This window comes from Ovis canadensis, chromosome 16 (genome assembly GCF_042477335.2).
Source record: "Ovis canadensis isolate MfBH-ARS-UI-01 breed Bighorn chromosome 16, ARS-UI_OviCan_v2, whole genome shotgun sequence".
Taxonomy (NCBI): Eukaryota; Metazoa; Chordata; class Mammalia; order Artiodactyla; family Bovidae; genus Ovis; species Ovis canadensis.
Window position 1 is genome coordinate 31,323,552 of NC_091260.1, and position 23,677 is coordinate 31,347,228.

The window sequence follows — 23,677 nt, forward strand, 5'->3', positions numbered from 1 at the left end:
GATTGGCTTAAAGTGAAGAAAACAAAAGTAAAATCACTTCAGATCTCTTAATCATATTGAACTCTTTGATTCTTCTCATTTCCATCCCCCTTTTTTCAGTCCACCTCCCGACCCCAAATCGCCAAGTGCCTACATAGACCAGCTTGGCTCCTGTCTTTGGGGCCACCTAGTACTCCAGCCCAGGCACCGGCAACTGGCAGAAGAAAGGCAGGGCTTGGTGTGTGAGGAGCTGGGAGTCAGCAAGTAAACCTGTAGCCTCCAACCCTTCATTCAAGACTTGAGGAAGATGGCACACGCAGATGAATGGGGGACACAGGCCTCAGACTTCTCCAGTGGTTCCTGCAGAGACCCAGCTGAAGAGAGGTGCTGGGAAGGTCAGAGGGGAAGTGATCCTTCTCTTACCATAAAGCTGATGCTCTTTAACTGCGGGACCAGCGGAAGCAGGTGTGTACAAGCAGCACAGATTGAAGAATCTGCCCCCGTGAAGGTGGTGGGCCTGATCTGCTGCCCTCCCCAGAGCCCTGGAATGGACTTGGGTAGTGAGAGCAGGCCTGGACTGAAACGAGAGTCCTGTCTGGATAGTGAGAGCAGGCCTGGACTGAAACGAGAGTCCTGTCTGGATAGTGAGAGCAGGCCTGGACTGAAACGAGAGTCCTGCGGCCTTGCTTTCTACCTCCCACCTTTGTGTCTCAAATACGCGGTGGATTTCCAGCTTGAAGGACTGCATCTGCCCAAGGCTGCACGGGCCTGCCAAAGACATGTGCATCCAGTGTTCCTGTCTCCCTGGTTCAGAGACTGTCCTTCTAGAGGGCTCTGTGCCTGTGCCTTGAAGGAAATGACCAAGGGAAGAAGACATTTATGTGCTACTATCAATAAATGACACTCAGACCTTCCAGCTCAAAAAAACCCCCCCAAAACCCAAAGAAATAGAATACCAGACCACATCATTTTGGCCCACAGAGAAAGTTCTCCCACTTTTTAACTGAATTATGGTGACTCAAAATATCAGTTTCAGGTATACAACACAGCGATGTTAGTTTTAAGGACTTTACTCCACATAAAAATATTGGCTATTTTCACTGTGCTGCACATTACATTTTTGTGACCTATTTTATCTCTAGCAGTTTCTACCTCTTAATCCACTTCACCTATCTTGTCCCGCCTTCTAATTACTCAAAACTGTTTCTACTGAATTAAAAATCTGGTGAAATACCATTACCCATATTTTAATGCAATTATAAGAAATACTTAAGGAAAACAATGTATCAAATCTATCAAGTGATGTTGTAAAAGACACCTGTTCATTACACTGTGTAATACCTACATAGGAAAACCATGGGAGACTCATATCAGATATGAATACTGAGGATAATAGAAAACAAATATCATTTTTCTTTTATAGGACTAGGAAAAATTAACAACACTGACCCAGTGTTATTATTGATGGTGCAGAAAAATTTATAAGCTCTTATACTATTGGGAAAGTAAATCAGCCAGTAGGAACTGTGTGACCAACTGTTTCCTTTTCTGGACAGACCACCAAGAAGCTCAGCAGAATATTCACAAATTATCTCTAGCAGGGTAATTTACAAGAGAAATTTTGTACTTTTTTGATTGGTTGGCTTTTTTAAAATAAGAAACATGCATTTTTTAAGAACTAAAAGCAAAAGGAGGCTATTTTCATTTTTGAAAACTAAAAATTAGTCATATTTCTCCAAGATAGTTGTTTAGATGATTGATCTCATAGCCACTGTGAAGTTCTGACTGGAAGGTTTTCTCTTTTTGAATTTGTTGCTGTAAAGCTCAGAGTTATATTTGTGGTTCACTCTTAGAAAATGTGCAGGTAATGAGAGTTTATGTGAGAGCCTTATACCTGGCTCCACGTTCCCCTCACGCTGATTTTCCTCTCTCCTTTCACTGCAATTTTATGTCTTTGTCTTTGAGTCCTCAATCTCATGTCTTCTCCAGAAGGAAGAGAATTATCTTATAAAACAGTTTTATTGTCTCACAACTCTATCACGCTTTGTATACAAAACTTAAAGATTCTACTCCATGTATTTTTCTTTTAAGAATCAAAATTCTTCACTTCATTTACAAAAAAATATCTAAATAGAAAATATAGTTATAATAAGTGAAGTGAAGTCGCTCAGTCGTGTCCGACTCTTTGTGACCCCGTGGACTATAGCCCACCATGCTCCTCTGTCCATGGGATTTTCCAGGCAAGAGTACTGGAACGGGTTGCCTAAACGTATATTTATATAAACACACACACAAATACATAGGTCAAACACTTTACTATATATGGGAGAAAGAGAGGAAGGTTCACAACGCTCTGAGTCTGGTTCAGTGGTGCCAGTATTTTTTCACTATGACTCACATCAATCTATGGAGAAGGAAATAGCAACCCACTCTAGTACTCTTGCCTGGAGAATCCCAGGGAGGGAAGAGCCTGCTAGGCTACAGTCCATGGGGCCGCAGAGTCGGACACGACTGAGTGACTTCACTCACTCACATCAATCTAATGGCCTCACATTCTGGAAGGGACACCAAGACATACTGCATGTACAGTTCTCAGTATAATAGTAACAACTTCGGCTCTTTGGCTATTACTGATCTGAAACATACTGGTGGTCTCAGGGGTCAAATGGTTAAGAACAGAGATTGACTACAACACAGAGACAACTATAAGAGAGAAAATGCTCTATGCTATATCACACACTGGGCTTTCCAGGTGGCGCTGGTGGTAAAGAACCCACCTGCCAATGCAGGAGACATAAGAGGTTAGGATTCGACCTTGGGTAGAGAAGACCCCCTGGAGGAGGGCATGGCAACCCACACCAGTATTCCTGCTTGGAGAATCCCATGGACAGAGGAGCTTGGTGGGCTACAGCCCATAGGGCCGCACAGAGTCAGACACAACTGAAGCGACTTAGCACTCACACACATACCACACACACACACAAATATGGCACCCAAAACTGTGGAGTATAATGGAGCATAAAGAGTCAACTGGCACAATACTCAAATTTAGGCTTTCGCCATGATCTCGAAACAAGATTGTATATTCCATAATAATGTTCTCTGTGTTAAAGTTTGGCTTAAACTATACTACTATACCTCACACCTATTAAGATATCTACTATTGAAAAAAAAAGAAAATAACAAGTGTCAGCAAGGATGTGGTCACAATGGAACCCTTGTGCACTGCTGGTGGAAATGTAAATCTGTACAGCTGCTATGGAAAAGAGAATGGTGCTCCTCCAAACAGTTAAAACTTGAATTATCATGTGATCCAGAATTTTACTTCTGGGCATATAAGCAAAAGAACTGAAAGCAGGGTCTTGAAGAGATATGTGTACACCCATGCTCACAGCAGTACCACTTACAACAGACAAAAGATGCAAGCAGCCCAAGAGTCCATTGACAGATTAACAGATAAACAACACTGGTGGTATACAGATACAATTCAGTATTATTCAGCCTTGAAAAGGAAGGAAATTGTGACAAATGCTACAACATGGAAGGACCTTGATGACATTATGCTAAGTGCAATAAACCAGTCACCAAAAGACAAACACTGCATGATTCTACTTATACGAGGCACCTACTTTCTTCTGTGTTCATAGAAATAGAAAACAGAATGGTGGTTGATGGGAACAAATGGGGAAGGGAAGTTGTTGTTTAATGGGTATAGAGTTTCAGGTTTTCAAGATGAAGAGTTTTAGAGATTGGATGTAAAACAATGTGAATGTGCTTAACACTACTAAGTTGTGCACTTAACACTGGCTAAGATAGAAAATTTCATGTTATTTGTGTTTTGCCATAATTACATACATATATGTATGTGTATGTACATGCATGTATGTGCAAGCACATGTATATAAAATTTACAGATTTTGTAGCCCTGTTATGACAGTTCTTCAACTTCTGGTAACTAAGATGTGGTCCCCTGAAAGGAAGTGAATGGACACATTTAAAAGGTCTGGGGCTTATCACAGAAGTAAGAACAAGCATGTTTTTCTATTTATTTCATCTGTAGCTTTTCCTCCAACTGAATTACAAACTCCTTACATATAAACACAGTATCTTCTCGCAGACAGTCAATATTCCATGCCAGGCAAATAGAAAGCTGGTTGCCACAAGAATGTTTAGGTCGCATGTTACTCACTCATATCTCCAAATTTTAACAATTTTAAAATAAGCTAGAACTGAAAGGAAATTTGGGAGATCATACTAGAATCATCATCAAGCTGTTTCTTAAAGCTCTTAAAAACCGAGGAATATAAACTTACTCCATCATTATTCATTCAAAGACCTTACACATTAGGTTAAAAAAGTGTCCTCATAAAACGTCGTCAAACTATACAGAGGTGATTGCTGACAACAGTGCGAATTAACTAAATGCCACTTAAACATAAACTTGGATCAAGGTCACACAATTTCTCAGTACAGAACACAGAATTTAAATTCTGGTCTGCATGACTTCAAAGCCTGTGCATATACCATTTCCTATCACCCTTTAATGTCAACAAAATGGACAACCAAAATAGTTAAACTACTCTAGAAAACTAAACGTAAGTTTGGGTACACTCAGTACTTCTTGTCAAGAGCACAGTTAGCTCTGATAGAGGATAAATCAGTTCAGTTCAGTCGCTCAGTCGTGTCCGACTCTTTGCGACCCAACGATCCGCAGCACACCAGGCCTCCCTGTCCATCACCAACTCCTGGATCCACCCAAACCCATGTCCATTGAGTCGGTGATGCCATCCAACCATCTCATCCTCTGTCGTCCCCTTCTCCTCCTGCCCTCCCATGTTTTATTCCTCAAATAACTTTTTAGTACTTGGTGAGAGCCTAAATTACTAAAAACAACTTTTTCCCTAGAAGTGATTTTTTTCTTTTAATCTTTCTTAATAAAGGAAACTCTTTCTAACAAGCAAGAGTGGGTTTATTAAAAAATAACTATGTCCTCTTGTGACCTATTTATATTATTTTTAATAAAGGGCTATTTGAATATATTGACTCAAATAGTATATAATTAGAGTATGTAATACCACAGGGATAAACTTGATCTTTAAAATTGCCAGATTAATATCCTTTCTATATATATTACAAATACAAAACTCTGATATAAATCCAAAATGCTTAATTTTGTAGATTAGTATGAATAGGCTTTAAAAATATACCTTGGCTTCCACAGAGCTGAAGGAGGGCATAAAATTGCATCTCATCTTTTGCTTTTCTCTCTCTGAATATGAATGGATAGTATCAGGGTTCCCTTACCTTCTTGTTTCATTTATGGAAATAGCCATCCATTATGTGCCTTTCTCCAGGCATCTCACATACTCTGTGGCTTTCAAACACCAAATTTGATGATTGTACTTTTGTTGTGGTGGAGATTTAGTCGCTAAGTTGTGTCTGACTTTTGCAACCCCATGGACTGTAGCCCACCAGGCTCCTCTGTCCATGGAAAGCCTGGAGTGCTGCAGTCCACGGGGTTGCAAAGTGTCAGACACAACGCAGCAACTGAACTGAACTGGCTTCCACATAGAGATGTAGGGATGGATAGTTTCACTTGCGTGTTATGTCAAAAGCCACTCTGACATGCAACCGACAAAGCCTGCAAAAGCAGATCCGATTGTGAAAGTTCTGCCACCACTCCTCTCCCAAAGCACCCATCTTAATCCACTCTAGTCAGACTTTGATGTCCTTACAGTCTTAAAGATGATATTTTGCACTGCCTCACTGCTTCTAGCAAAAGAATGAGAAACATCTAAATGACAAAGAAGAATGAGGAATGATACTTCTCCACTACCATGTCTTCAAGGAAAAAACACAAAGGTTACAAGAAGAACTCTTATTCAGGTGTCAGGGTTAAGATCAGCTTTTCTGACATTGAGAAATAAGGTGATTAGACCAGGTATAATGGCTTGAAGACGGCTGTCTTGGGAGACAGTTTTGGTAACATTAATTTCTCAATGCAAATTATTAAACATTTCCATTGCCCTTACCCTTAGGAAAATTCATTTATCCAACAAGAATCTTAAGTTTATAACTCCAATGCCTCATTCTTTACTTCATACAAAAACAAAACCTGTTATGCCTTTGAAACAGTTCAAGGTACCCTATCATCTTAAAGAGCATCCACATTTTTAACTCAGTCTCCTTTCCAAAAAGTTTAATCTGAGTAAGCACTAACCCTGGGATACAAAAATAGTTTGACAACTGAGTTATTCTGTAAGAAATGATATGAATATTATTTTTTTGTTTTTTCTTTTTACTTAAAATGGATAAACAAGCAAACATATCTCCTCAGTTGAAAGCCATCCAAACATAATTTCCCAACTCTTCAAATCATAAAGGGGGGAAAAAATCCAAGGAAATGAATTCTCAAAGTTAGCTCCAGAACATATCAGGAGTTTAAAAATGTATTAGAACTGGCTAGGTCTTATTCAAATAGACACTTAAATTTGTGATATGAAAGAGAATGAGTTCATGGGTCAATAATAAGAATGCCATTTTAAAGGGAAGAAAATGAAAATAAACACGTTTATCTTGTTTCTTTCACTTCATGTTTAATAAATTACTTTGAAAGTAAACTTTCTTTGTTCTTTTATTCCATCCTCCATGAAATGAGAACTATGAAATCACTGATAAATGGCTTGAAAGACTTTCCCTTCACCATAGTGACGGTATACACCCTTACATAAATGCCACTTAAGCTGACCCTAGGCAAACACGGCACCACCAGACACTCCATTTTACTCCTTTCACTTTTCCTGTCCTTAATACCTCGGAGGAAACCCAACTGGGATGAGATAGTATTCTGGGAATAGTTGGGTCGATTCTTTTTTAGGCTGTGGGCTCTGCGGCAGGTTATAATCCTACCAGACAAAGATAAGGTTCTCATCATGGTTTAAACAACATGAAATATCAGAGAGAAAAATGTGGTTGTTACAGCACTGAGGTTCACAGGAAGTGCGCACCTGGTGCACAGCATGATTGGATCAGAAATCACTGAGGTCAACCCTCATCTCAAAAAGTTGTGGCCATGTTTTACTTTGCAGATCTCTACAAATAACTAATATGACCTTGACACCAATTAAGCTGAAAAACATATGCTGAATAAAAGATATTTTTTTAAACCGCATAGTATTGTGGTGCTAGAGAAGACTCTTTTTTCATTAAATTTTGAGTAAGATTTTTTTTTTAATTTATTTTAATTGGAGGCTAATTACTTTACAATAGTGTAGTAGTTTGTGCCACACATTGACATGAATCAGCCATGGGTGTACATGTGTTCCCCATCCTGAACCCCCGTCCCACCTCCCTCCTTATCCCATCCCTCTGGGTCATCCCAGTGCACCAGCCCTGAGCAGCCTGTCTCATGCATCAAACCTGGACTGGCTATCTGTTTCACATATGATAATATACATGTTTCAAAGTTATTCTCTCAGATCATCCCACCCTCGCCTTCTCCCACAGAGTCCAAAACACTGTTCTATACATCTGTGTCTCTTTTGCTGTCTAGCATATAGAGTCATTGTTACCATCTTTCTAAATTCCATATATATGCATTAGTATACTGTATTGGTATCTTTCTTTCTGACTTACCTCACTCTGTATAATAGGCTCCAGTTTCATCCACCTCACTAGAACTGATTCAAATGTATTCTTTTTAATGGCTGAGTAATATTCCATTGTTTATATGTACCACAGCTTTCTTATCCATTCATCTGCTGATGGACTTCTAGGTTGTTTCCATGTCCTAGCTATTATAAACAGTGCTGCAATGAATACTGGGGTACATGTTATCTCTTTCAGTTCTGGCTTCCTTGGTGTGTATGCCCAACAGTGGGATTGCTGGGTCATATGGCAGTTCTATTTCCAGTTTTTAAAGGAATCTTCACACTCCTCTCCATAGTGGCTGTACTAGTTTGCATTCCCATCAACAGTGTAAGAGGGTTCCCTTTTCACCACACCCTCTCCAGCGTTTATTGTTTGTAGACTTTTGGATAGCAGCTATTCTGACTGGTATGAAATGGTACCTCATTGTGGTTTTGATTTGCATTTCTCTAATAATGAGTGATGTTGAGCATCTTTTCATGTGTTTGTTAGCCATCTGTATGTCTTCTTTGGAGAAGGGTCTGTTTAGTTGTTTGGCCCATTTTTTGATTGGGTCGTTTATCTTTCTGGAATTGAGCTGCAGGAGTTGCTTGTATATTTTTGAGATTAATTCTTTCTCAGTTTCTTTGTTTGCTATTTTCTTCCATCTGAAGGCTGTCTTTTCACCTCATTTATAGTTTCCTTCATTGTGCAAAAGCTTTTAAGTTTAATTAGGTCCCATTTGTTTATTTTTGCTTTTAATTCCATTACTCTGGGAGGTGGGTTATAGAGGATCCTGCTGTGATTTATGTCAGAGAGTGTTTTGCCTATGTTCTCCTCTAGGAGTTTTATAGTTTCTGGTCTTACATCTTTAATCCATTTTGAGTTTATTTTTTGTGTATGGTGTTAGAAGGTGTTCTAGTTTCATTCTTTTACAAGTAGTTGACCAGTTTTCCCAGCACCACTTGTTAAAGAGCTTGTCTTTAATCCATTGTACATTCTTGCCTCCTTTGTCAAAGATAAGGTGTCCATAGCTGCGTGGATTTATCTCTGGGCTTTTTATTTTGTTCCATTGATCTATATTTCTGTCTTTGTGCCAGTACCATACTGTCTTGATGACTGTAGCTTTGCTGTATAGCCTGAAGTCAGGCAGGTTGATTCCTCCAGTTCCATTCTTCTTTCTCAAGATTGCTTTGGCTATTCGGTGTTTTCTGTATTTCCATACAAATTGCGAAATTCTTTGTTCTAGTTCTGTGAAAAATACCATTGGTAGCTTGATAGGGATTGCACTGAATCTATAGATTGCTTTGGGTAGTATACTCATTTTCACTATATTGATTCTTCCAATCCATGAACATGGTATATTTTTCCATCTATTTGTGTCCTCTTTGATATCTTTCATCAGTGTTTTATAGTTTTCTATATATAGGTCTTTTGTTTCTTTAGGTGGAGAAGATTCTTGAGAGTCCCTTAGACTGTAAAATCAAACCAGTCAATCCTAAAGGAAATCAAGCCTGAATATTCATTGGAAGGACTGATGCTGAAGCTGAAGCTCCAATACTCTGGCCACCTGATGTGAAGATCTGACTCACTGGAAAAAGACCCCGATGCTAGGAAAGACTGAAGGCAAGAGAACTGCAGGGCACTTCCACGGTGGCTCAGACCGTAAAGAATGCCTGCAGTGCAGGAAACACTGGTTCAATCCTGGGTTCAGGAAGATCCCCTGGAGAAGGGAATTGCTACCCACTCCAGTAATCTTGGAGAAGGCAATGGCACCCTACTCCAGTACTCTTGCCTGGAAAATCCCATGGACAGAGAAACCTGGTAGGCTGCAGTCCATGCGGTCGCTAAGAGTCGGACACAACTGAGCAACTTCACTTTCACTTTTCACTTTCATGCACTGGAAAAGGAAATGGCAACCCACTCCAGTGTTCTTGCCTGGAGAATCCCAGGGATGGGGAGCCTGGTGGGCTGCTGTCTCTGGGGTCGCGGAGTCGGACACAACTGAAGCGACTTAGCAGCAGCAGCAGCAGCAGCCAGTACTCTTGTCAGAATCCCATGGACAGAGGAGCCTGGCAAGCTACAGTCCATAGGATCGTAAAGAGTCAGACACAACTGAGCAACTTTCACTTTTGGGTTCGTATCCCATCCTTGGCTTCCCTCATAGCTCTGATGGTAAAGAATCTATCTGCAATGAAAGAGACCTAGGTTTGACCCCTGGGTGGGGGAAGATCCCCTGGAGAAGAGAATGGTAACCCACCCCAATACTCTTGCTGGAGAATCCCATGGACAGAGGAGCCTGGTGGGCTACAGTCCATGGGGTCACAAAGAGTCAGACACAACTGAGCAACTAACATTTTCACACTCTCAAGAGAAGGGGGGGCGACAGAGGATGAGATGGTTGGATATCATCACTAACTCATGGAAATGAGTCTGAGCAAACTCTGGAAGACAGTGAAGGACAGGGAAGCCTGGCGTGCTGCAGTCCACAGTGTCACAAAGAGTCAGAATTGACTTAGCGACTGAGCAACAAGAAGGCAATTGGTTAAGAGCACAGTCATGGGAGCTATACCATGTGGCTCTGTAATTTGCCAGGTTATATAATTTAGTATTACTTAAATTCCCTGTGCCCGCTGTTCAGTTCAGTTCAGTAGCTCAGTCGTGTCCGACTCTTTGTGATCCTGTGAATTGTAGCACACCAGGTCTCCCTGTCCATCACCAACTCCCGGAGTTCACTCAAACTCACGTCCATCGAGTTGGTGATGCCATCCAGCCATCTCATCCTCTGTCATCCCCTTCTCCTCATGCCCCCAATCTCTCCCAGCATCAGAGTCTTTTCCAATGCGTCAACTCTTCGCATGAGGTGGCCAAAGTATAAAATAGGAAAAATAAGATAAAATACACTAACAGGATAATTTAGTGATTGTATATAAAGTATTAAGAATAGTACTTGGCACTTAGTGTTAGATGTATTAGCTATTATTGTTATTATAAATTATTCTGTTGGCTGATTATAGTTTAAAAATCATACTACAAACCAAATAAATAGTTTTTTATACTGAACTTATTTTGCTGTTGAAGGGGAGTAGTAGGCAAGGGAAGTTCTGACACACTGAAGTTCAAATTTGCCTGGAGCCCTGCAGAGTCTAGTGACTTCAGGATCAAAGAAGTGTTTCAGAAAAGTTGGTAGGAAGGTCAAAGGTGAGGTGGCCAAGATGAGGAAGGAAGACCCTGAGCTCACTTCCTCTAAACAAACGTATCAAAATTGCAACTATTTACAGAGCAATTACTTATGAGAACAATCTGAAAATTAGCCGAAGACTGTCAACAACTAAATACATAAAGAAGGAACCACAAACAAACAGGAAGGAGGGGTAGAGATATGGGAGTGCACTCCCACACACTTTGGTAGGCAACATACAAACAGGAGAATTATCACAAATGCAGAGGTTCTCCTCAAGGGGCAAAAGGTCTGAGCCCATATTAGACTCCCTTGCCTGGGGGTCTTGCACTGGGAAGATGAGCCCCCAAACATCTGGCTTCGAAGGCCAATGGGGCTTGCATACAGGAGAGCTGGAAAGCTGCAGGAAGCACAGACTCCACTCTTAAAGGGGCTATGCAAACTTTCACATGCTGAGTCCTGGACTTTTGTTTGGTTGGAGATTTTTAAAATTACTGATTCAGTTTTGTTACTGATACTTGGTCAGTTCATATTTTCTTTCTGGTTTTCAGTCTTGGAATAGTATATGTTTCTAAAAATTTATCCACTTATAAATAGTCTATTTTACTATGCATAATTATTCACAGTAATCTCTTATGATTCTTTGTATTTCTGTGGTATTATTTGAAACTTCCTCTCTTTTATTTCAATTTTATTGATTTGGACCCTCTCTTTTTAATGAATCTGACTAAAGGTTTATCAGATTTGTGTATCTTGTCAAAGAGCCAGCTTTTAGTTTCACGATCTTTTCTATTGTTTTATTTCATTTATTTCTGCTTGGATCTTTATGTTTTATTTTCTTTTACTAACTTTGGTTGTTGTTTGCTATTCTTTCTCTAGTGGCTTTAGGTATAAAGTTAGGTATAAAGTTAGGTTATTTAAGATTTTTCTTATTTCCCCAGGTAAGCTTGTATTGTATAAACTTCCGTCTTAGAACTGCTTTTGCTGTGTCTCATAGGTGTTAGATCATTGTGTTTTTGCTTTCCTTCATCTCTAGATACTTTTTTATTTTTTCTTTGATTTCGTCAGTGATCCGTCTTGTTTCGTAGCATATTGTTTAGTCTCCACGTTTGTGTTCTTTTTCAGTTGATTTCTAGGGACATAATGTTGTGGTTGGAAAAGATACTTGATGTGATTTCAGTCTTAAATTTACTGAGTTTTGTTTTGTGGACTAGCTGTGATACTGATGTTCATTTCTCAGTGTGTGCATCTGGAAAAAAACGTGTATATTCAGCTTCTTTTGGATGAAATGTTCTCCATATAGCTATTAAGTCTATCTGAGCTAATGTGTCATTTAAAGCCAATATTTCCATATTGATTTTCTTTCTGGATAACCTATTGATGTAAACGGGGTGTTAAAATCTCCTATTACTATGAGTCTGGCTGAAGGTTTATCAGTTTACCTTTTCAAAGAAACAACTTTTCCCTTCCTTCCTTTATATTTGTCACTTTCTCTCTTTATATTAATCTTTGTTTTATGTATTAAATGGTCCTATGTTAGTACATATGTACTTACAATTATTATATCTTATTGGATTGATCCCTTACAATTATTATATATTATTGAATTGGAAAGGCTTTCCTATAAATGATAAATAACTCTGAAACTTTTAAGAAAAGTGCTGCATATTTTTCTTTCTAAAAAAACTTCCAGGGAGCAAAAGCAACAACAACAACAACAAAACTATTAAACGAAGTCAAAAGACCAAGGAAAAAACTGGATGTTTAACCAACTGAAAACTGAATGTGGTTATTTCAACGGGTTCAGAAAGGACTATGGTAAACTTTTGATGCTTATATTAAATACCCTTTTTTTAAATTACTTTCATAATTAGAAAAAAAAGGTAAAAATATAAGAACAAAATGCTGACATCCAAAGTACAAACACTTGTAACAATTTCTGCAGATCGAAACTACTTAATTTGGAGAATTATTTACTTAGGTTAACACATCCTTCTCTAAAAGACTATCTACAGAGAAGGCATCCTTCTATATATAAATTGCTTTTGGTAGGGCTACACTGGATTTGCTACCAACATTGAGGTCCCAAAGATGATTATTTCCATTGAATACACAGAATTGGGATGAGGTACACAGAAAAAGTGATCAAATATAAGAAAGAAAGGTTATATACTATACATAAGTCCTATTTGCTGAGTGCTCATCTCTGCACATACACATAGCTGGCAACTTCCTTTTATTAGTTCAACCTTCTAGAAATTATTTTCATGCTCACAAAGTCAACAGAAAAGTCAACATATGTATTAATATATATATATGTAAGTTATACATCTTCCCCAATGGCTCAGACAGTAAAGTATCTGCCTGAAATGTAGGAGACTCAGGTTCATCCCTGGGTTGGGAAGATCCCCTGGAAAAGGAAATGGCAACCCACTCGAGTATTCTTGCCTGGAGAATTCCATGGACAGCGCCTGGTGGGCTAGAGTCCATGGGGTCACAAAGAGTCGGACACAAACCGAGCGACTAACGCACACATGTATCTTATACATATATACACACATATAATTTTACCCCTTTTGCTTTTCCACAAAAAAATAGCTAACTCTACAAAATTTCTGCAATTTTCCATTTTATTCAGTTCAGTTCAGTCGCTCAGTCGTGTCCGACTCTTTGTGACCCCATGAATCGCAGCACGCCAGGCCTGCCTGTCTGTCACCAACTCCCGGAGTTCACTCAAACTCACGTCCAGCGAGTCGGTGATGCCATCCAGCCATCTCATCCTCTGTCGTCCCCTTCTCCTCCTGCCCCTAACCCCTCCCAGCATCAGAATCTTTTCCAATGAGTCAACTCTTTGCATGAGGTGGCCAAAGTACTGGAGTTTCAGCTTTAACATCATTCCTTCCAAAGAACACCCAGGACTGATCTCCTTCAGAATGGACTGGTTGGATCTCCTTGCAGTCCAAGGGACTCTCAAGAGTTTTCTCCAACACCACAGTTCAAAAGCATCAATTCTTCGGCGCTCAGCTTTCTTCACAGTAATATCTATTGGAATTTTTTATACAAAATATTAATCTACAAAGCATGCCCTTGTTATTTTTTACAGCTGCATCCACTGCATATATATACTATCATTTATGGTACTGGCTTGCTAATGATAAGCACTTGAGTTAAAGGGGAATTTAAATTACAATCATAGAATTATTCCTTTATCAAAGGCCAACAAATTTCAAGGACTTCCCAGGTAGCTCAGTGGTAAAAGAATCCACCTGCCAATGCAGGAGCTGCAAGAGACGCAGGTCCGATCCCTGGATAGGGAAGATCCCCTGGAAGAGGAAATGGCAACCCATTCCAGCATTCTAGATGGGATAATCTCATAGACAGAGGAGCCTAGAGGACTACAGTCCAAAGGGTAGTAAAGAGTCAGACATGACGGAGCTCAAAGGCATGTACAACAACAAATTTTGAACAAAAGGTAAAAATCTTATATGGTTAATATAGTACCATCAAGGTTATTGGGCTTATTGGGGTATTAAAGTAACAGTAGTAGGTCCAAAAGTACAAATATATTTCTAAAAATATATTCCAGCATATTAGTTACAGATCTACTTGCTCATATCTATATTTTTAATTCGAGTTTATTATGGATAATTTTACCCATATGATCCAGTCACAAGATATGTCAGAGAAACTGTCAGAGTTCAAGAAGGATACCTGGTTTGCCCATGGCTGCCACAGAGATTTTTATTTTGATCTATGGAATGTGAAAACATCGTTGGAAAGCAGAAAGAAGATAATTACCAAGTGGCCCTTAAAATCATCTCTTTCCTCTAGAAAACATAATGAACAAATGTCTAAAATGATATCCTTTACTAACTAAAATCAGTGATCCTTTTCTTATTAGTAGAAGATAACTTGAGTGTCCACCCACAGATTTGTATATATAAAGATTTAGCCATTACAAGAGATGTTTATATTCACCTTGTTGGATAAACTAAATTTTGATTATAATTCATAATTTATTAGTTTATGTAGCTAAAAGACATACACATTTAAGCATCTGCCAATTTTTAAAATTGGCATTCTTTTTTTTTTTTTCTAATACTGGTCCATTTCCTGTAGTGAATTAAATCAGTATTTCTTACTTACAGTCTCTATAAGAGGTATGAGAATTCAATATACAAAGATTAGGAATTCCTGTATGCTAAAATTCATGGGAAAAACCCTCAAAACCTGAGACAGGTTAAAACAACCTACAAGCACCTAGAAGAGTCATTAGTGCCTCTACTAGCAGTATTGCAACTACTGGGTAAAAAACTCTCCAAGGGACAATTTAAAACTACTTGTAATCAGAGAGAAACAAAAAAATGATACTAGCAAATGGAGAATAAATTTAAACTGAGACATAAGAATATTATTTACTGACCATTTTTTCATTTCTTAGAAATTCAGGCTATAAGCCAATCTTTTAAGAATAAAAATTAAAAATTTTTATATATCCCCTTGCATGTTATTTTGGAATATCAGTTCTTCATAAAATACCATGACTTTAAATTACATATTTTAGTATTTTTACTAAAATGTTAATCTTTATAAATGATCTGTACTTCGGATAAAGTTTTGATAGTTAAGCAATCATTTATTTTCAGTTGTGCTCTATAATGTTAAAGCAAAATTGTGACAAACTGAATATTCTCTGGAAAATTCAGATTGACAGCTCTTTAGAAATTTCATTTACTTTAAAATTCACTTCAGAGCTTATCTTTCATATGAATGGGATCTAAAAGTGGTAGTAACAGCTAGCATACCTTTGCTAACTATAGAAACCTATGCCTGGTAATTATCTCCAACCTTTTCCATACAGAATATCCTTATGATTATTTATACTCTTGTCTTCCTCGAATATCCAAATCTAATTTAAAAATAACATGTTTATTCATGAAGAATACATTTGGGATCCTTAAAAAATAAGTGTCCACACACTTATGTGATAACTATTTGGGGGACACTGAATCATGTGCATACTATGGATAAGTATAACACGGTTTCACTTGCAAGGACCTCACAGTATAGCACACAGGACAAACGTGTAAAAGTAAGTAGTAAAACATATGTTCTTAGGAGAATGGTTAGGAATACTGTCTTAGTCTCTTAGGGTTGCCATAACAAAATACCACAAACTGGGTAGTTTAAAACAAGAGAAGTGGAACTTCCCTGGAGGTCCAGTAGTTAAGAATCCACCTATCAATGCAGGGGATGCAGGTTCGATCTCTGCTCCGGAAGCTAAGATCTCACATGCCACAAGGGCAATTAAGGCCGTGTGCTGCAAAGAAGATTCCATGCACTGCAGTTAAGACTCAACGCAGCCAAAAGTAAATCAATACACATTAAAAATGGAGAAATCTATTCTCTCAGAGTTCTGTAGACTAGAAGTCCAAAATCAAGGTGCAGGCAGAGTCAGGCTCCCTCTGGAGATGCTAGGGAAGATGTCATCATTGCATCTTCTAGTGGTCCTGGCATTCCAAGACATTTCTGGGCTTGCAGCTGCATCACTCCAGTCTCTGCCTCCATCATCACAAGACAGTCTTCTCTCTGTGCTCTCTCCTCTTCTTGTAAGGCACTAGTCATTGGATTTAGGGCCCACTCTAATCTAGCAGGACCCCACCTCAACAAATTACATTATACAAAGACCTTATTTGGGGCAGATAAGAACTTCTGGGGGATACTATTCAACCCATTACACTAACCATGTATGAGGAAAAAAAGGAGGAAAAAAAAAAGACTTATCAGACTGTGTAAACTTCAGGTTGAAGTGTTTTATAATTTGTTCTTGGTTTAAGCCAGGGAAAGAGCACAATTTCACAACTACTTAAACTTTTTTTAACATGTTCAGTTGTTGGTGGTGGTTTAGTTACTGAGTCGTGTCCAACTCTTGTGACCCCATGGACTGTAGCCAGCCAGGCTCCTCTGTCCATGGGATTTCCCAGGCAAGAATACTGGAGTGGGTTGCCATTTCCTTCACCAAGAAGGGAATCCTTCTTGACCCAATGATTGAACCTGTGTTTCCTACACTGTAATCAGTCTTCTGAATCGCAGGCAGATTCTTTACAATTGAGCCACCAGTTGTTGTTCAGTCACCAAGTGGTATCTGACTCTTCGTGACCCCATGGACTGCAGCACGCCAGGCTTCACTATCTCCCAGAGTTTGCTCAAACTCATGTCCTTTGAGTCAGTGATGCCATCCAACCATCTCATCCTCTGTCACCCTCTTCTTCTCCTGCCCTCAATCCTTCTAAGCATCAGGGTATTTTCAAAATGGGTCATGGTGGAGTTCTCACAAAACATGAATCACTGGAGAAGGGAATGGCAACCACTTCAGTATTCTTGCCTGGAGAACCCCATGAACATTATGAAAATGAGCCACCAGGGAGTCGTGCAAATCTTCATTTCAACAATGGATCTGAGATGATTTAATACAGTATCCTCAAAGTCCAAAAGAGTTATTGTGCTTTGATCTATATCAATGACCCTTCAAAGTTTCATCCTATAGTATGAAAAATGACAAAATAAAGTAGAAATGACAGTCCCATCTGTTGTTACCTGTAACACCATGTATCTCATCACAATTAAGGGCAAGGTTGTTTTTCTCTTTGATGAGCCATAAGTAAGATGCTGTTTGATTTTTATTGAATGTAATTATTCATAGTTGCCAGAAAGAATAGAAATATAGTCATAGTCACTGAAACAAAAGAACCAGCTATCCCATCTCTTGAGGAATGCTTAGGGCTATCAAAAGTCCCCCAAACCACAATTAGGTCATAATCATTCAAAACAGAGGAAAAACCCAGCAACAGCTCTTAACGTTGTTTTCAGGAGTCATATTTCTTAATTGATGCTTTTATTCTGGTTGTAACTTTTTTTTTCATGTTTGTTAGGTGTTTGACAATTAACATCTAAGTTAATTGGCAAAACAGAGGTTAAATATAATTATTTCTTTACTTTCACTGTTCACTAAAAAGCATTCTGTGGTAAAAAATGACAAAATTATTCATGCACATTCAGTTTGAAACTTGGGCTTAATTACTATTTTCTAGGAGGTAAATATATTTCTTTGAATTTTGGGATAAAAAAAGGTTTATGTCACAACAACATTCATGATTTCTAGCTCTTTTTGAGAACTATTATCTACTTGTTTTGTGTGCTTTATAAAATGCCTGATAGATGTTATATCTTCTTCAAAAACATGATACTTTAGAAAATGAATTCTACAGTACACTTGCTACAAATATGGTCTCTTCCCACCCCCCTTTTCAACAGTAGCTTAAATAATGCAAGTACAAATGCCACTTCTTTAAATATCTGATGGGTCCTCAGCACTCTGGCATGTGCTAGCTTTGTCCCCAAGCTTTTTTTTTTTTTTTTTGGCCTGTCAGCTGTGAGAAACAGTTTTCTACCAATTACTGTCACAATATGAATAAATTCAAAACTGAAAATATAAGCACTGAATATTTTCAGTAAATTTATCCCAAAACTACATTAAAATAGGGATTTAGCATGTAAACAAGGAATTTAGCAAGTAATAAGAAGCATCACATTGTACTTTGTCTTCTATAAATAAAAATACAATAGAAGAAGATAAAGGAAAATGCGCTCAAGCACAGAGAGAAATGGGCAAATGACAGCGAGTATATAAAATGAAAAGAAAAGAAAGTTACAGCCAGAATAAAAGCATCAATTAAGAAATATGACTCCCCTAAACAATGTTAGAGTTGTTGCTGGGTTTTTCCTCTTTTTCAAATGACTATGACCTAATAATAAATAATTTTAAAAAGACTTATATAGTATTTCTCTCTTTGTCCAACACTGGTTTCTTTAGTATGTGCCTTTAGACATTAGGCCAGCAGCTGGTTGCTAGCATGATTATTGTTCAAAAGGTGTTAAAAAACATGCTATAAAAATTACCAATATTCTTAGGTTATGACTGTTAATAAAACATCAAATAAACAAGATAGAGTTGGCTCTTACTCTAGACTGGTTCTCTGCCAAAAATTGTGTGGGGAGAGGTTTAACAAAAATCCTAAATTTACAGGTACAACTAATAAATATTCAGTTTGTGTGGGCGCTATATGTATGATCCCAATGGTGCAGCAGAACATTGCTCTTTTAGTCCTAAATCACAATTAAGTTTGTATACTGTGGTGATGATGACCATTATTTCCAAGACACACTTTCAAACTTATTTTCAGAATAGGCATTATGGTGTCCTTTGTGTACTGTCACTTTTTTTTTTTCCCCCACAAAGAACTAGAAGATTGGGCCTGAAAGTCATAGCTTGTGTCGTTACTTACCTCTACCTGTCTCTGACTTTCCCTCCCTATTTTTAATTCACCCATATTCAGTCGAAGTCATGTTATCATTTCTTTCCCCTAAATGCCCCTCACAAGTATGCATCTTTTACAGACTACCACCACCCTTTACTTCAGATTGGCACTGTTTGCCTGCATTATTGCAGTAGCAATAGCTTCCTAAATAATCATGTGCATCCAAATCCATACTGCCCAAGTATCTCCCTAAATTCCCCCTTTAATCATGTCATAGCTCTTTCAGACCTATCCAAAGGCTTACCATTACCTATACCGAAGCATTTCTCAAAACATGTTTTATAGAATACCAGGGTTTCACAAGATTTTAACCTGTTTCAGTTTTTTTAAAAAAGGACTTTTTTTAGCCACATGAAGCTTAGCCGCAAAAGTGGTTTCTGCTTTTCATGTACTAAAGACATATTACATATATCCAAGGGTGGGAGAGTACACATTCCCCAAATTTATTTCATTGCATAACTCTTCTACCACACAATACCTTGCCATCTCTCCTAGAACACTATGGCAGTTTTTAAAAGCACGAACTCCTTAGTTTGCTCTTTATAACTCTAACATCTGACCTCAAACTATTTCTAAACTTACCTCTCACTGACTTCTATATGAATTTCCACCTTCAACTAGACTTTACACTCTCTATATTCGGAGCAGGTTATACGTATGACTCTGTCCTCCTTGTCTATACAATCTCTGTAAACCTTTCACAGCCAAGTTCAAGATTCAGGTCTTTCACAAAGCTTCCTCTAACAATTCAAAGGCATAATAATCTCTTTCTCTTCGGAATCACACCACTTACATTTCATCTAATGCTCCATGTGGCACCTGATCACTGCTTGAACATAAATCTTCTAGAGACTTGCCTCTGAATCTAGTTTTCACTTGAGGTTCCCTCTTGCTTACTAGTCAGCGAGAGGTCCTTGAAGGAAAAGGCATACCTTTTGTACATGCCCCATAGTATTTACAGCTTTGCAATGAACAGGGCCCAGATAATATTTGCAAAATAGATGAAACAAATTTTAGAATAGTGTGCTGTTTGCCCATCTAAATCCAGTCCCCCGCCTTTCTGCCCTTTGCCCTAGAAAGTTGACCAGTATGGATTACATCAAAGGTTCCCTGACTTCTACTGAGATTCGGATATTAGGGAATACCAATGAGACTAGGGCTTCCCTGGTGGCCCAGTGGTAAAGAATCCACCTGTGATGTAGGAGTCACAGGTTTGATCCCTGGATCAGGAAGATTCTTTGGAGAAGAAATGGCAACCCACTCCAGTATTCTTGTCTGGGAAATCTCATGGACACAGGAGCATGGTGGGCTACAGTCCATGGGATCTCTAAAGAGTTGGACATAGAGACTAAACAATAACGAGAGACTAGAGGGAAGGAAGAGAATGAGGTCAGAGAATTTATTTTGCTGGCTCACTCCCTGCAAAGTCAAATGGGCTGGCTGTTTCCCTTAGCTCAAGATCACAACCCCAGGTCCAAGAAACCACTTCTCCTCACCCTTTCACCCTTAGTGGGGAAGATTCCCTGGAGAAGGGAATGGCTGCCCACTCCAGTATTCTAGCCTGGAGAACCCCATCGATAGAGGAGCCTGGTGGGCTACAGTCCAAGAAGTCGCAAAGAGTCTTACACAACTAAAAGACCGGCTTGGAAATGGTAGGGACACTCTGCTGTTAACGCTCCAGTATTGCACTTGTGGTTTCCTACACCCTGTGGTTTCCCTCCTAAACCCTGCCCACACCTTTATACAGTCCCTTTATTATCTAATTTGAATGTACCATCTGTTTCTTACCTGAATCCTAACTGATACAGACGGTATACAGATCGTTTGGCTGTTTTAAAAAATATTTCTTAGTCTCGTAATACTGAGAATAGGCAACGGATTTGTTTTGAAAATATAAAACTGAATACAGGCTATAGTCTGCGATGAGTTGTGGGTTATGATTCAGTTGAGGGAAGAAACCATGACTTATTCATCTCTCAATCCAAATCCAGGGCCTAGAAAAGTACAGGCACACTGTTCACAATAAACATTCATGTAGCTGGATTAAACCAACCACGGCAAAGACAGCTGGTGCGCACCTATTAGGCACAGGCTTTCCTTCATCTTCCAGCCTCCCCTGCAGTGTGGTGTTAGTCATGTGACTGGGTTCTGGACAGCAGAATATGGGGAGAGGCGATATATGCCTCCTCCAGCCCAGCCCTCAAAATCATCCCAGGGGAACTTTCAGCTCTCTTCTCCTCTAGTCAACCTTGAAGATTCTTCCAATTGATGAAAATATAAAATAAATGACAGCTGCCTGACTCAAGAAATAAATGCTTGGGTTAAGCCACTGAGTTTTGTAGTTTATTTATTATCTATCTAATTGAGTTCAAGTATCCCCTACTTGTAACAACTTTGCGTTTTAAAAACAACTGATTTTTCATTTCTATTTGGATATGATAGCTTTCTCATGATTTGTTTTTTTTGCTATTTCAAGATATAGTGAAGACTAATCACTGACCCAGACTATGCAATGAATGAAAATAAATGCCTACTGGCAGAAGAAAAGAACCAAAGGTATTGTCATTTGTTTGCCGTTAAGTACACCTCAGAATAAGATAACTGTAACATGAGGTGTCATGACCTGAGGAGTTCTACTTCCAGGCTGAGTCCCCAGGAGCAGGCCCATGTTTCATTTCTTTAGGTATTGTAGTGAAGGGAAGAAAGGGGGCGGTTCTGTGGTTGAACAAAGAAAGAGTAAAGAATGGTCTTTCTAGCAGTTTGGAACATTTATAGATTTTCTAAGTATTTTCTTTATGTTCCCTCTTGCCTATGCATGCCTTATATTTTCAGCTTAAAAGCATTTCTCAAAAAATAAGAGGAAAAAAAAAAGAGAACTGAGCTGTCTTACTCTCTTTCATCTATTAAAAATACACCATTTTCTTAGGCAATGAGTTAAGCTTTTGAAATTTTCAAGCTCCAAATGTTGTTAGTTTTTTCTGGCTACTTAATACTATTTAGACTATGGGATATTATCAAAGAAGAACATATTTGTTACCTACATATATTCACCCATCTAAGAAAAACCAAATGCATACACATACATAAATTTATATACACATATAAATTCATACATAAAAGTAGATGAGCATTTTGTGTCATTTGAGAACCTTAAAGCTCTCATCTTTTTGAGATTTAGTCTTTTAAGTATTATGCTTCATTGATTTGAGCCACTGCCTCCTCGCTTTGTGTTCTGTTCACAGACTGAAGATGCCATTTTGCTGAATTTTGATGATTATGTGGGAACACGTCAGGCCCCCTATCTTGCTACCATTACATTTCCTCTGGCTACAGTTACAGGCATTTTTGTGTTCTTGGCCTTTTAAAACACTAGTTAGAATACTGCCTTTAGCACACTTTCCATCTCCATCTCATTAGGATTAGGAACAGATATATTGTCAGTAATTTCTGTTTGTTTGTTTAGATCTTTTCCATTCCTCTTGAAATATAAATACCTGTTTTTCCTACAGAGCTATCTGAAGCCACCTCTTCTAATGTATGGGTTAGAATATACTTCTAAGTCTTTACAGCATTGCTTTCCTTAGCAACAATAAATTCTAAAATTATATACTGACTTCTCTGAAGTTTCTACTTTACTGATCAATTTTCTCCTTAATGATCAGAATTAGACCACGAATAAGAGATGTTTCACTCTCCTTCCAACAAAACGAATAAGAACCTCAGTCACTGATTTATCATATGGAACAGGGGTATATGTGTATGTGCCCACACTATATACATGTAACTATTCCCCATGAAGTTAAAGATAAAAAACACTCCTTTTGTTTGTCTCACCTCTCCCATTCCTTCTGTGAGAAGCCTTAATGTCTTTGAAGTGGTCTACTTAGTATAGCTTTGGTTTATCCCTAATCTGATTTTTAAAAATACGTATAAACTAAACATTTTCCAAAAAAGAAATAATTCTATCAAAGGAGAGTTTAAGATTATCATTGTCAGAACAACTGAGTTTCTGTTGAACAAATATTGAAATAAATAAATTTATAAATAAATTATACTTGTATGTATAAAAGAACTTTCAATACTTATCATACAAGAAGTATCCTAAGTCATTCTAAGTTTACTAATTATAGGCACCATTAAATGAAAATGTAAGCAATTTTATGATAAAAATTAAATCTATACCACAAAATGGGTATCAAATGGACTATAAAGCATATTTGTATCATGAGAGATAATATATAAAAAAGGCCATACCTGAAATGATACTTTTAATATTTTCCATAGTACTATAATAAATTATGTACTGGTATAAATAGATGGCATAAAAATCTACATCACTATCTTCATATAGTGTATAACTAAGGTTCAAAAAAACTCTATATAAACCAGCTTCTTAGAAGTTATCTGGGTGAAAGTATAATGGTTATTTGATGGTTGCTGAGAGATACAGAACTTGCCACCTATATCCATGACTCTCACATGAATGGAAATGGTTGATAAACATGATGGATAC

General features: G+C 38.2%; 1 protein-coding gene across 1 annotated transcript in view; it reads right to left on the reverse strand.

Annotated features, from left to right (window-relative positions):
• Positions 1-23,677, reverse strand: part of NDUFAF2 (NADH:ubiquinone oxidoreductase complex assembly factor 2) — a 174,979-nt gene that overhangs the window by 92,443 nt on the left and 58,859 nt on the right. The gene's annotated exons all lie outside the window — the stretch shown is intronic.